The sequence below is a fragment of the Panthera onca genome, chromosome C2, assembly GCF_046562875.1.
Source record: "Panthera onca isolate mPanOnc1 chromosome C2, mPanOnc1 haplotype 2, whole genome shotgun sequence".
Classification (NCBI taxonomy): Eukaryota; Metazoa; Chordata; class Mammalia; order Carnivora; family Felidae; genus Panthera; species Panthera onca.
Genome location: NC_138347.1, coordinates 100,439,742 through 100,452,773, shown reverse-complemented (window position 1 = coordinate 100,452,773; position 13,032 = coordinate 100,439,742). Strand labels below are relative to the sequence as shown.

Below are 13,032 nucleotides of genomic sequence, written 5' to 3'. Positions count from 1 at the left end.
AGTGCTAGGAGTTGAGGGTATAGAGACATAAAGAGTTACCATTCTTTTTAATCCTTTCAGCACATACATTTTCACACATTTTACAAACTCACAAAAAATATAGTTTGAGTATTTGATACATACTGTCTCTATTTAAAAAAAAATCTTACTTTTCTTTAGAATTTAATGGTATATGTTGAAAAGCTGACATATTTGTGTATCAAACACATAGAAATAAACATTTGAGATGAAATATTGATGAAATAATTTTTCTATGTTTATCCTGTCAGAATTTCCCAAACACTGATTTGAAATTGAAGTGATTAAGAATTTTTGTTTCCCAAAAGGGCCCCACATAATATAATCAAGCTCTGGTCCATATTTGTCAGGAAAAATGTACGATCGCAATAAATGGATCCCTTATTAAATAGTTTCAAAGTCAAATTTTAATTTTAAAGACAAGGTGACATCCCAAATCTTGATGCATGATGGACATAGGAGTGAGGTAGAGTGGGGGATGGGAATAGCAATCATGTTCATTTTGATCTGTCGGGAATAACGAAACACTCAATAATCACATTTCTAAATGCATATCACAATAGATAAGCCTTTAAGTGTTCTATTCAATTAATTAATTAAGCTTATATCTCATTCAGGTATACAAATTATCCTCTTTAAGGGAAAGAAGCTTAGGGAGGTATTTAGTGGGAAATTAATTTGAGGAGCTTTTGTTGAAATGTTTAAGTCCTATGAACACTTTATCAAGTGAACTATAATCGAAACTGTTTTTTCTTGTTATCATACTCAAGTCAGTGTAATGCACTGATAAGGAACACACTAAACATTTCCAGAGGTAATGTGTGTAATTTTTAAAAAAGCAGAGCATGTTTAACACACTGGCATTGTATTAGTTCAGAGGCATAGATTTCTCTTTTGGAAAGCTGTGTTTTTGTTAAATATCGAAATCATAGAAACTTCTGATAGTAGCCAGTGTTAATTATTTTCATTTGAGTTGAGTCAAAAAGAAATAAGATTAATTTGTCATCTCGTTATTTGTACATAAATGAGATCACAGTTTTTACCGTATTGTGAAGAATGAAAGAAATAGAACATTTATGAGGATTTCTTGCATTTTTGTCTTATATATGTGTATATATATATGTGTGTATATATATACATATATATATATGAAAGTGTAAATAAACAGTATGCTTATTTTAACAAAGAATTTGCTGACATTCTTGTTCCACCCAGTTGTTCTAAGTTTGCTGCGGCTGCCTCCAGGCGCCTCCAGATGGCGCCCTGGTGCCCGTTCTCTCCGCCCAGCGGCCGACCAGTTGCCTGCTGGTGGGGAGAAAGAGCTTGGAGCGGCGGGGCTTAACCCAGCGCGGCTCAGAGGTGGGTTGCTGAAGGACTCGGGAAACAGCTGCAACAGGGCATCACTCACTGTCCAAGTATTTCCATTTCTGAGCGCAAAAGGAAGAACTTAAGCAGGCGGCAGTTGGAGTGTAAATTGCTTTGTAGTATTTAAAAGCATCAAGGATCGTGGGCAGCTGAGCTGGTATGTGCAAGAGAAACTACTGAATTTGAATTGTGCTGGGTAGGAACCCGTCTGATCATTCTTTGTGTACCAAACGTTCTGTGTCCTGAATTGTGCCTATGTGTATACACTCATTTCATTTTTGCCTGGATCATGGGGATTTGAGGTCACAATCTTTCATTTTTCAACATGATATAATAAAACCGTTGCAGAACATTGTCTATTGATAGAAATATGATCTAATGGTCTAAAGAAACACATGATAACGGCACCAAAATACTTTTGTTTCTTTGTTAGAGAAAAAAAAAGAAGAAAGTAAACCTAAACCATATTAGCATGTGATTTTACCAGATACGACTTTCAAGAGGCAATAGAAAAAAATATATATTTAACTGTTTAACTACTGTGGATTAGATATTAAGTTACTTTTACTGTAGGTGTAGACATAAACAGACCTATAAAATATGAATGATTTTTATATCTGTGGGCCAGAAAAAAATATTGTGCAGTTATGAAAACACTAGTGATGAAAAACACATATCTTGTGTATGTACATTTTGTATGGTCTCATATACCATGTGAATGGGTGTTGTGTATGTGTAGACAATAACATATATGTGTCACCTACATGCAGAATTGTTTATGTTATAAAAATGCATGTGTTGGATGTGGATAGATTTTCACACCTTCACACAATATTTCTATCTAGATAACTTAGTATGAAGATCATCTCTTGCCAAAAATAAATCTGAATTTAAAGAATGTTTAAGTCTTTGAATAGTTTCAGTGTTAAACGTGTTAAATTTCCCAAGTTTCATTCAGTTGTGCACTTAGTTGTACTTTTAAATCCTGAGGAATAGTTTGGTTTTTATATTTTGAACATAAAATATTGGCTGAAGTGATTATATGGAAATAGAATGCATAGGTATATAAATATAGATTCCCCAGACTTGAGGTTACTATAGCTGGAATGCACAAAAGTCTGAAAACTTGAGAGTTCTGACTGGGAGCTTATATTTGAAACTACTCAGCAAACTGAAAGATCCAAAAGTTCAGAACTACATTGGAAATAACGCAGGCCACGGCTTTACTCTTTGTATTATTGTTCTAAAACTAATGTTAGGCTACTTATAAACTTGTATGTGTTCCCTTGTAACAGATTTGTACATGAATCAGGTACTGAATGTTATGTCCTGCCATTGAACACAGCAAATACAACACAATTCAACATAAGAAGTATGAATTGAGACCTAATGGTTTAAGACAGTATGCCAAATAGCCTGAGACATCAAGACAAGTTAGAAGTAGTCCCTGCCCTCAAAAAGTTGCCAGTCAAATAAATGACTAGGATGGGCATTTTTATGAACATGAGTATATAGTAAAATAGAAATCAAAATAAATGCTATTAGAGAGGGGCATGCCCAAGATGTATAGCATTTAAGTGGAGGGAGAAATCTGACTTGGGGACTTGACATTATAAGGCACTCTTCTCAAGGAATGGATGGAAAGATTGATTTTGGTGAGTAAAGATAATGTTCAGTCAAGCAGTTAGTTTGTATTGGCTACTGCTTTCTTCATTGATCTCAGGAGTGAGCAGTAAGAGATAATATTATACAGGGGGAGGCAGGGGCAGTATTAGAGATGGCCTTGAACATCAGACTGAACATTTTGGATTTTCATCATTAGTTCACTCCCACTGCTTAAAAATATCGGTATTAAGTACTCTTTTAGAAATATTGAGTGTTGTGTATAATAGCAAGAGCCAGTGTAAGGCTTCACAATAACTTTATGATTTACTTACTGTATATTTTCCATATTAAAATATAAGTTCCAAGACAGGGAGGTCTTTCTCAATAGTATATCCACAGAACCTAGACATTTCTTGAAAAAAGTATCTACTATATAAATGAATGAATGAATGAATGAATGGGGATACGGCTAGGATTCTATATTATTTACATTTAGTTTCCCTACTACTCATCAATGATTAACATCCTCAAAATTTACCAAGTCTTTGGAACTCTTGTTCCAGCGGATCCCCCCTATGGCTCAGGTAATGAAAAGCAAGTTCCCTAGAATAGCCACTATTGATGTTTCATCTTCCTCTATTTTTAATCTTTTACATGAACAGTCTTCCCTTCGCATTTTTAAAGGAGTTACTAGGATAATTACAAATAGGCAGAATTCACCAGCTCATTTTCATATCTCTATGGTAGACACATAAGAGGATATTAACACGTTAAACGAATGCAGGCAAATGGTTGTAGAGTTTGAGGGATGTCTTTGCACACTGAAATATATATTTACCTCCTTACATGAATGCTTCTAATATCTGGTCATCTGCAACTTAGTACAGGAAAACTCTCTAGAGCCTCTTTCTACTTCTGGGAGTGCCCAGTTATCACTTCAGAGGTCATTAACTCTTTGTTTCCATGGTTTTAGGGGGTACTGAGGTAGCATGCTTGGGGTCCCAGCCCCCATACACGGAGGTAGTCCTTTTCTCTGTCCCTGTGTAATGACATTGATAGCTTTTATGGGCAATGACAGATACATGTAAATAAATTAGTGAAGAATTGTGTTGTTATTGTTGTTTGAAAGGATGATACTAAATGAAAATAAATAGACATTTTACAGGAAATTATAAATGTAGTTCACTTGATTAAATTATAAATAAATGTATATAGTGTCTTACAAATAAAAAAGCCAAATAAACAGGGTCACTGAACCAGCAACATTAAAAGATAAAACAAACACCTGGAGTTTCCCCTTTTGCCCAAGAGAGACCTTTCTTCTGTGATGATAATTTATACATCTTAATTTACTTTCATAGGATTCATTTAAAAATACGTAAGGGAAGAATTTCTCAGTTTGAAAATATATGTTGATGGGGTTTGTATATGTTCGTTAAACTAAGGAGGCAGGATTTCATTCACTTCAACCTAATCTGCACAGAGTCAGGCTTTTTCTCTCATCCGTGTCAGTATGACAAATTTTCACACCAGTTCTGGTTTCTATCCTGCTGGACATGCTGTTAATGCTTTATTTTTAACCCATGGGAGAGGAGATGGGAAGAAACAGTGACCCAGGATTTTTACCTTATTGTAAGCCCTGGGGCATGGTTTGGCCTGGAGACCGATGGATTAGGGGAAGCATATCTTGTCCAAATAAAGCTGGAGGTTCCGTTTCGGAGAAATATACTGCACTGTGTACTGCAGATTTTTCCCCCTAGTGGTTGACTTAAAACTGTTGTGTTTCTTATAACAATTGAAATAGATTTTTCTTCGTATATTGGAACTAGTTTGTCAAGATTCTTTAAATTAAGGTTAAAAAAAAAAAACTTGTTTGAGAGGCAGAAGTTCCTTTCAATGATCATTTTGAAAGTACAAAAAGTACAATGCCTTGGAAAATATATTGGAGGCTTTTTCTTTATTCTTTGGAAAGCTAAGCATTGAAAAATACACAAATACGAAATATACACAAATAATAAAAATATTCTGCTACTGGATTCCATATTATACTCCTCTTTCTTAGCATGGAGAAAAGTTTTCTTCTTCCTCTGGTGTCCTGATGTCGCTATTTCCTTTGGTCAGTCCACTGAATCGGTTTAACATTTTTTCTTTTGCCTTTCCAACCAAACTGTAAACTCCCTAAAGGAAAGCAACCATTTCCATGAGTCTTAAAACATACTTCCAGCCACAAACAGCACTGAAGTTTAGTTCCTGACAATTATATAAAGATTAAATTCTTTTTTCCCCTCACAAATTCGAATAGATTTAGAAATGTAGCAGTGACTTCTAAGGGGCAAATGGAAATTTTTCCAGAAGCTCTGTAAACTGAGAGTGACAAACTACAACAGAAAGGGAAAGTTATTTCTCCTCAAATCGACTGTTTGAAATGAGATTTTTAAAAAGAAATATTTGATATGCAGAGATATCTATAAAGGCACAAACCTTGCCTTCACTTGGTAAAGCTATTTACATCTGGAAGAGATACCTCTGGCATACCTGTGTCTCTGGGGTGTTGTGTAACTGCAGGTAGAATATTCCAAAGTCAGAACTGCTGAAAGTTAGGGCAGATCGGAAGTGTTCCTGGCAGCAAGAATTAACCTTAAGCAACCTTAGAGCACTGACATGCTTTAAAGTTGTTCCTGGGGGGACAAAAAATCATGTATTTTTTGTAATGAGGACTTTATGAGCATACAACAGGCTGCCACCAAGATGAATACAAATGAGAGTGAGTAGCAGCAAATGTCTATTTTAGCAAGTGCTAGAGGAAAATAATAAAGGTCGTGTAGCTGTATTGTTAACAGGAGTGAAGAACGTTTCTTGTATCTCTGCACTAAAGGCTAATGGAAGAGCTCTTGGTTACTAAGATGTATTCTTTTCTGGTCTCAGGATCATTAACGATGGAAGTAGGAGGGAGAGGGTATAAAACGGCAGCTGCGGCTGTGGGCACTCAGATCATTTGTCACCTGGCATGAGGCTAGTGTTGGCAGCTCCAGAGTTCCAGCACAGAACTCCAGAGAGCAAATGCCAGCTGATTGTTGTTCCTTACCAGCTTCCCGGCTAACTCTGACTCATTCTTCAGATCTCTGCTCAAGTGTTGCTTCTTCCGGGTAGCTTTGCCGGACCTCTCTAGCTACACTTAGCACCTTTCTCTCTGCCATTACAGCCTCATATTCTCATCCCTGCCATCGTACTTACCGCTTGAAGACCTGCCTGCTCCCTTCACTAGCCTGAAAGCAACAGCTGAGTCTTATCCCATATTGCTCGGTTTCTGTGTCTAGCTTATAATAGGTTTGTGACTCTTTATGAATATTGTCTGTTGCATGATAGTTTAAAGGATGCGTATGGGCTGTGGGGTCAGCAAAAGTTGCTTTCGACTCTTGGCACACATAAGGTGAGAAGTAACTTAAACTCTCAATCCCAGTGTCCTTATCAACTGTCTGAGGCAATTATATACCTGCTCCTTAAACATGGCTGTTAAGGTTAAAAATAATACTTATTATCGTTACTATTATCATCATCATTATTATTATACTATGATTATTTTCTTGTGGGATTTCTAAATATCAACTGAGTTAATCTTCAAATTAAAAATGCTTAATCAAGTTGTTACTACTGTCATTCTATTTTATATGGGAAATAGGAGCACAGAAAGGTTAAGTTACTTGCTCAAGGCCACAGAGGGAAGAATAATGAAAACAGAAGAGCTAGAATAGTGCCCAGGATAGAGTAGACTTGTATTAAATGCTAGAATGGGGGTACCGCAGTTTTATTTGGGGAAGACTGATTTCTGTGTAAGTGAGAAACTACCCCACACAGTTAAAAACAGTTTGTTCCCTTATTTTAGAGCCTTCTGTTGCAGATATTGTATTTGTAGAATTTTAACGGAAGCCAGATATGGTCAGAGAGAAACTTATAATGAGTGTAATCTGAGAGGATCTTTATCTTTCTTTGAGCATTTTATAATGTTGGGTATAAAAGAAATTAAAGAAACCCTTATAAGAAATATATTCTTGTTACAACCTCAGGGGTAAAAAGAAGCAAATGATAGCATTGCCTCATTTTGCTTGCTTTACAGCACTTTTTTATTTTGTTTTACTTATACATTTCATTTATATGATGTTTACTTTTTCTCTTTGTAAAAAGTACATATAATTTTGTAGCAAATGTGTAAAATCCAAACAAACTACAAAGAAGAAAATAAAAGTAATCTATAATTACTCAACCCACAAATAACTACTATTAATACTTTGGTATATTTCCTTTCTCTCTTTTGACACAATTGCATGTATATATGTTCATGCACATGCATTTGTACACATATATTTGATCATGGAATTATGTAATAAATATAATTTCATGTCCTATTGTGTCTACTATTTTATTGTTACTGGCAATTCTTCAAAAATTACAACTTTCAATGATTGCATAGTATTATTCTGTGTGGCTGTATCATAATTTTATTTAATAATTTTTACTTGTTTAATATTCTCCTAATTTTGAAAATTCTCCAATTGTTTCTATTTTAAACAGGTTTGAAATGAATGGTGCTTTAAATTACAGGTGGACCTCCTAAATAATTGTATTTAGATAACTGATTATCATCTAATAATAAGGTTGTTAAAAGGTAGGACTGTGTTTCTACTCAGAAATAAACAGGCCAAAAGAAGCATTTTAAAATAAGTTTAGGCCTAAGGAAATTCTAAGGAAAAAAAATTGCAGATGAAATGGATTAATATCTCTTGAGTGAACGATGATATGCTATGACCTACAAAGGTCAGCATTAGAATCACCATTTTACTGTGATTAATTGGGGGTTGAAAGGGGTTAAATGGAAATATCGGTTTGCATTAGTGGCCCTCCTGGTATTCAAATAGAAGTTTCACTTCTGAGTCCTTTGTCTTTTTCATCCCACCATACAGTCTACACAGTATGTTGGCCATGCTCATAGTTTTACCCAATACTTAATTTCTTTTTCTTTTTTAATGTTTTATTTATTTTATTTATTTTTTTTTTTTGAGAGAGTGCAAGTGGGAAAGGGGCAGAGAGAGGGGGACAGAGGATCTGAAGTGTGCTCTGCGCTGACAGCAGTGAGCCTGATGTGGGGCTTGAACTGCTGAATGCTGAGATCATGACCTGAGTTGGTCTGATGGTCAACCGAGGGAGCCGCCCAGGTGCCCTTTAATTTCTTTGAACCCTGCTGTCCTCTTGTGTAAAATAGAAATAGTATTTCTCACTGCTTAGAGTTTTTGTGACAATTAATTTAAATACTATATGGATATTGAGATCCTAAGGAATATATCCTAGAACTCAATTTTAGCATTGATAGATATGCTTTAGCGTTGATAGCTATGTCATGAAGTACTGTCTCAAACTGATAAAGCTTAAGAATCCCTTAGGAGTTTACGTACTGGCAGAAGGCTTGTTAGTCCAAAGTCCCAGACACAAATCTAGGAGATTCAGATTCAAAATCTAAGGAGGGTCACTGTCTTTGCTTTAACAAGTTCCCTTGGTGATTTTGTTGATATAGTAAATGGCAGCCAAAGATACAGGTGACTAGCAAAAATAGTCTGGAGGGAGCATGAAAAGTTTAAGATGAGACAGAAATTTGTCAGTCATCAGGTATTGGTTGAGAGTAGACCGAGCCCTCCCCAGGGAGATACCATGCCTGGAAACTGTCTGGATATAAAAACAACTTGGGGCTTGAAGGCTTCATTTCTTTAGATCATTTGAAATATGAAATACATTATGGGCACTTGAAATCGAAAGCAAAAATAATACTGGGTTGACTTAACAGAAATGGCAGACAGTCAAGATTTACCGACGTAGGTAGGATGTGCTTTGAAATAGGTTGATTATGAAAGTAAATGCTTTGGGTCCTTGATGCCTATGGATCATAATCATAAATACACCACCGAAGCTAAGAAATCTGATTTGAATTTTTGATTTAACTTTTTTAAGTGTGATATATTAGTATTAGTTCCTACTAATAGAAATGCTCTACATTTCTATTGGATTTTTCCAACCTTTCATACCGGATAACAGTTGATTAAATTGGTTTTGGCTACTACTTAAGACTCTCATTGAAAGAGGATTCTTAAGAAATACTTTTTGAGTGAATTACGTTTCAACTCATGTATTCATTATTTTTAATATTTGACAGAAATATTTCATAACTTTAAAAAAGTTCTCTATGGGAAACATTTTTTACTACTAACTCTTTAAAATGACACCAAGGATTTTAGGACATGTGTTCTTTTGTTGTTGTTGTTTGTTTTTTGTATTGTAGAGTATTTGATGTGATTTTCTAAAGAAAATATTTTTTGATATTTAACACCAATGTTCTCTAAAACTTTTTTATGTGTTTTTTTTCCTTCTTCTTCAGGAATTAGTAAAGTGCTTGACATTAGTTTCTTTGAAATTGGTATTGAAGGTATTAAATCCCTTGCTGTACCTTCAGTTCCAGAAAACTTTTCAGTTGGGCCAAATGATTTTATCAATTTGTTACTGAATATTAAACTTAAGGGAGGTTAGACATTTGACTGATAGGAAAAGTGGCATTCCCAGTTTATTATTTTCTGGTTAAGTATAACCTAGAAATTCTCTACAACTCTAATTTTAATTGGCCCTTACCACACAATCTTAAAATCTTAGAGGGCTAAAAAGAGCTTTAAAAGTAATTTGTCAGGATGAGATGAGAATCTTTATGATTTCAGAGGACTTTCTTTTTTTTTTTTATGTTTACTTATTTATTTTTGAGAGAGAGAGAGAGAGCATAAGTATTGAGGGGCAGAGAGAGAGAGACAGAGACAGAGACAGAATCTGAAGCAGGCTCCAGGCTCTGAGTGGTCAGCTCCGAGCCCAATATGGGGCTCAAACCCATGAACCATGAGATCATGGTCTGAGAGGATGTTGACTGATCAACCCAGGTGCCCCTCAAAGTACTTCTGTAGAAGGTATGTCATACTTTCCCTTGTTAATCCCTTGCCATGGGCAGTTACCTGCATTGTTAAGAAATTCTTGGTTAAACCCATTCCCAAATCTCTCCTGCTGTATAAACACACATCTTCTTGGTTGCTCTTAGTGAAGACTGAGAAAAGCTAGTCACTGTCCTTTTAATACATGTCATTTAGATATCAGAAGGTTATTATCAAAATCTTCCTCACAAATATTGTAGGCAAGCTACCTGTGTAGTCGGTGCTTTCCTGATTTCCTTTTGCAGAGGTTCTGGATCAGGATATTGCATGCTTTACATTCAGGTAGATACAAGAAGGCTTTTTCCAGGCCTCCTTGCCTTCTTATTTCTAGTTTATAAAATCATTCTCCCTGGTTTCGGTTTTATAAAAATTATTTTGTAGCTGTCATTTCTCGAGCTTCTCTACTTACCTTCTTACCTTGCACTCTTGACTAGCCACACCAAGAAACCAATGGTAGCTGAATCCTAAAAAGAGCACATAATTATGATTTTGTATGTAAATTTCAGAGGCACTTATCATCAGTGTCCTTTAGGCATGTAGTATTCATATGCAGAACTTTGTGCCAAACGTTAAATGCGTTTATAAATAGTGCAAAGAGTAAACCCTGCCTTTGTGGCACATATGTAACAGTAATAATGACATTGCTACCTACTGGCTGTTTATTGAATCCTGATAACAGCCTGATGGTAGGTAATATTATGAATATACAGGGAGAGAAAAACAGGATTGTCTGACTAAATGATTGTTGGGCAGAAAACTTTTTCTTCTACACTTCTAGGTTCTTTGTCTGGGCTAATAATTAAATTGACAAAAGACAGATTGACAGGAGAAAAACAAATTTAATTTTGTACCTGTGGAAACCCCATAAAAATATGAGACCTAAAGCTATCAGGCAATTGAGGCTTGTAGGTCATTCTGAGCTAATGAATGGGATAACAACTTAGGGCGTCAAAAAGGAGGCAAATTCATGGGAAGATAAGAAGAGCAGGTATTTGCCCTGGCATGCAGCAAAGTCTTTCAGATAAAAGAGTGATCTCTGGCAATCGCTCTCTTTCTGGGCCAAGCCCCCATCTAAATTATTTTAGGTAGTTAAGGGACAGGTAAAAAGTTTTTGAATTTGCTGGGACTTGATTGCCTTCAGCTCAAAATCATCCACATGCCAAAGTGGATTATTTTGGGGTGGTATATTCTGTTCCCCTTCATAATCACACTGATCATTTCACTTGGCTCCTAAGTAATGACTTTTTGTCAAAGTAAAGACCTCTTCTGTCCTTTAGCTTAAAGACTGAATCTGATACTTCCATTCCTGTAATATGTCATCTTCAGTCATTTCACCATATTGTTGCACTACCTAGTTCTAGTTACCAAAATTCTCATGTTTTTTTTTTTTCTCATTCTTCTCATTTTGTAAGGTACATTCTATCCTGGAATGTGTCTGGATTTTTCAGTTTGGTAAGGTTGCTAGGATCTTATTGATTGCCACTTTTTACACAGAATCTTTTAATGTCAACCTTCACTGGCAAATGGAGCTTATTATATGGACATCTCACATAAAGGAAATTAGATTCAGTATAGACTGACTTTGTCAAATTTGAATCCATTTATTAAAATTGAATACAATTTATTGCAATGAATTATTCTGACATATGCTTATGATTTTCATAAGTCGATTTCAGAGACACTTGTAATATCTATCATTACATTTTTTTAGAATACATCTTTTTCGGCTTTGCATATGTATGTTCAAATTGTTTCACCATTCCATGTTGAAATGTTTCTGGAAAATTAAAGTAGAGAGTCACCGTAGCCTTTGTCAGTACTACAAGATTAGGCAAATTACAGTGGCCAAAGATGTAATGTACTGAGTTTGAGAGACATGAAAAACTTTATCAACAAAAAGAGGATACTGTTTTTCTGCTTTGATGATTCACACAGCATTGAGAAGAACATGAAAAATCTAGGTTTGTATAATTATTAATCTAGACATCAGAAAATGATGCTTTACGGATTACTCTGCTCTATTTTTAGTTTTCATTTACTGCTGATAAGCAAACTACAGAGCTTGAGAAATTGGTCTCTTGAATTTTGTCTAAAAGTCTACTTAAATCAATTACTGGTTTGCATTTTATTATAAAAAATATTGTTGAAGAGGAAATTTCCTGTATTACAGGTAGGGGATGAAATGTTACAGAATTGTTCTTGTGCTGTGGTCTTTTAGGATCTGATAACAAACTAGATCAAAACTAGTTTATTACAAAGATAAATGTGAAATGCAGCAGACTAACAGAAATAAAAGAATTTCAGGCAATAAAATTGCAGGAAATATGTTTTCTTTAAAAAATAACATCAGTGATGACACAGATATCTTAACTGATGTCTGAAGCTTCAATTTGACAGAGTCGTCTATTTACTTACTACCCAAAATGTCAGCAATGTATGCATGAAGGTTGATTGTATTAAATTTGAATAGAATACATCAGGTTATATTGCTAAAAAGCAAGAATAAGGCTTGGGAAATAGAAAGGCCTTTAATACCCTGTCCCATTTTCTTTTCTTTTCCTTTCTTTTTATTTCTATACTACACCCTTCTGTGTCTTCTCTGCTTTCCTCCTCCATCCCACACCTGGAACATTTTGGAGTAACAAATTCCTGAAGTGAAAACTCCAGTATGATCAGAGCACTGTAAAAATAGGGTGGTGCTGGTGGGGTAGGGACGCAGCTGAAAGGCTTTGCTTGTCTTCCAAAATACACGCATCTGCACCTGCAAGAAGGCTTTTGCCACCACAGTCAACTCTTTATTATCTGGAGAACTCTGCTTTGTGGAGACTTGGCTGTCACCCCAGACTTGCTTGCCTGGAACACCTAACTTTGTTCTTGGCTGCCAGCAGCATTGTCGTCTTAGGAAGGATTCAACTGCAACACAGAGGAGGAGACTGTTTGAGTACATGTGTTGAGAGTATGAAGGAGCCCAAATTCCAAAGGCAAATATAAAGGGTTTGGGTGCATCCAAAAACATGCCTCTTTTTCTACC

General features: G+C 35.5%; 1 protein-coding gene across 2 annotated transcripts in view; it reads left to right on the top strand.

The window, feature by feature from the left end:
* Positions 1-1,336: 1,336 nt before the first annotated feature.
* Positions 1,337-13,032, top strand: part of LOC132683338 (uncharacterized) — a 474,926-nt gene continuing 463,230 nt past the window's right edge. For both annotated transcript variants that reach the window (XR_009612169.3, XM_078432189.2), the window contains exon 1: positions 1,337-1,540. The gene's annotated coding sequence lies outside the window, so the exon portion shown is untranslated. The remainder of the gene's footprint in view (positions 1,541-13,032) is intronic.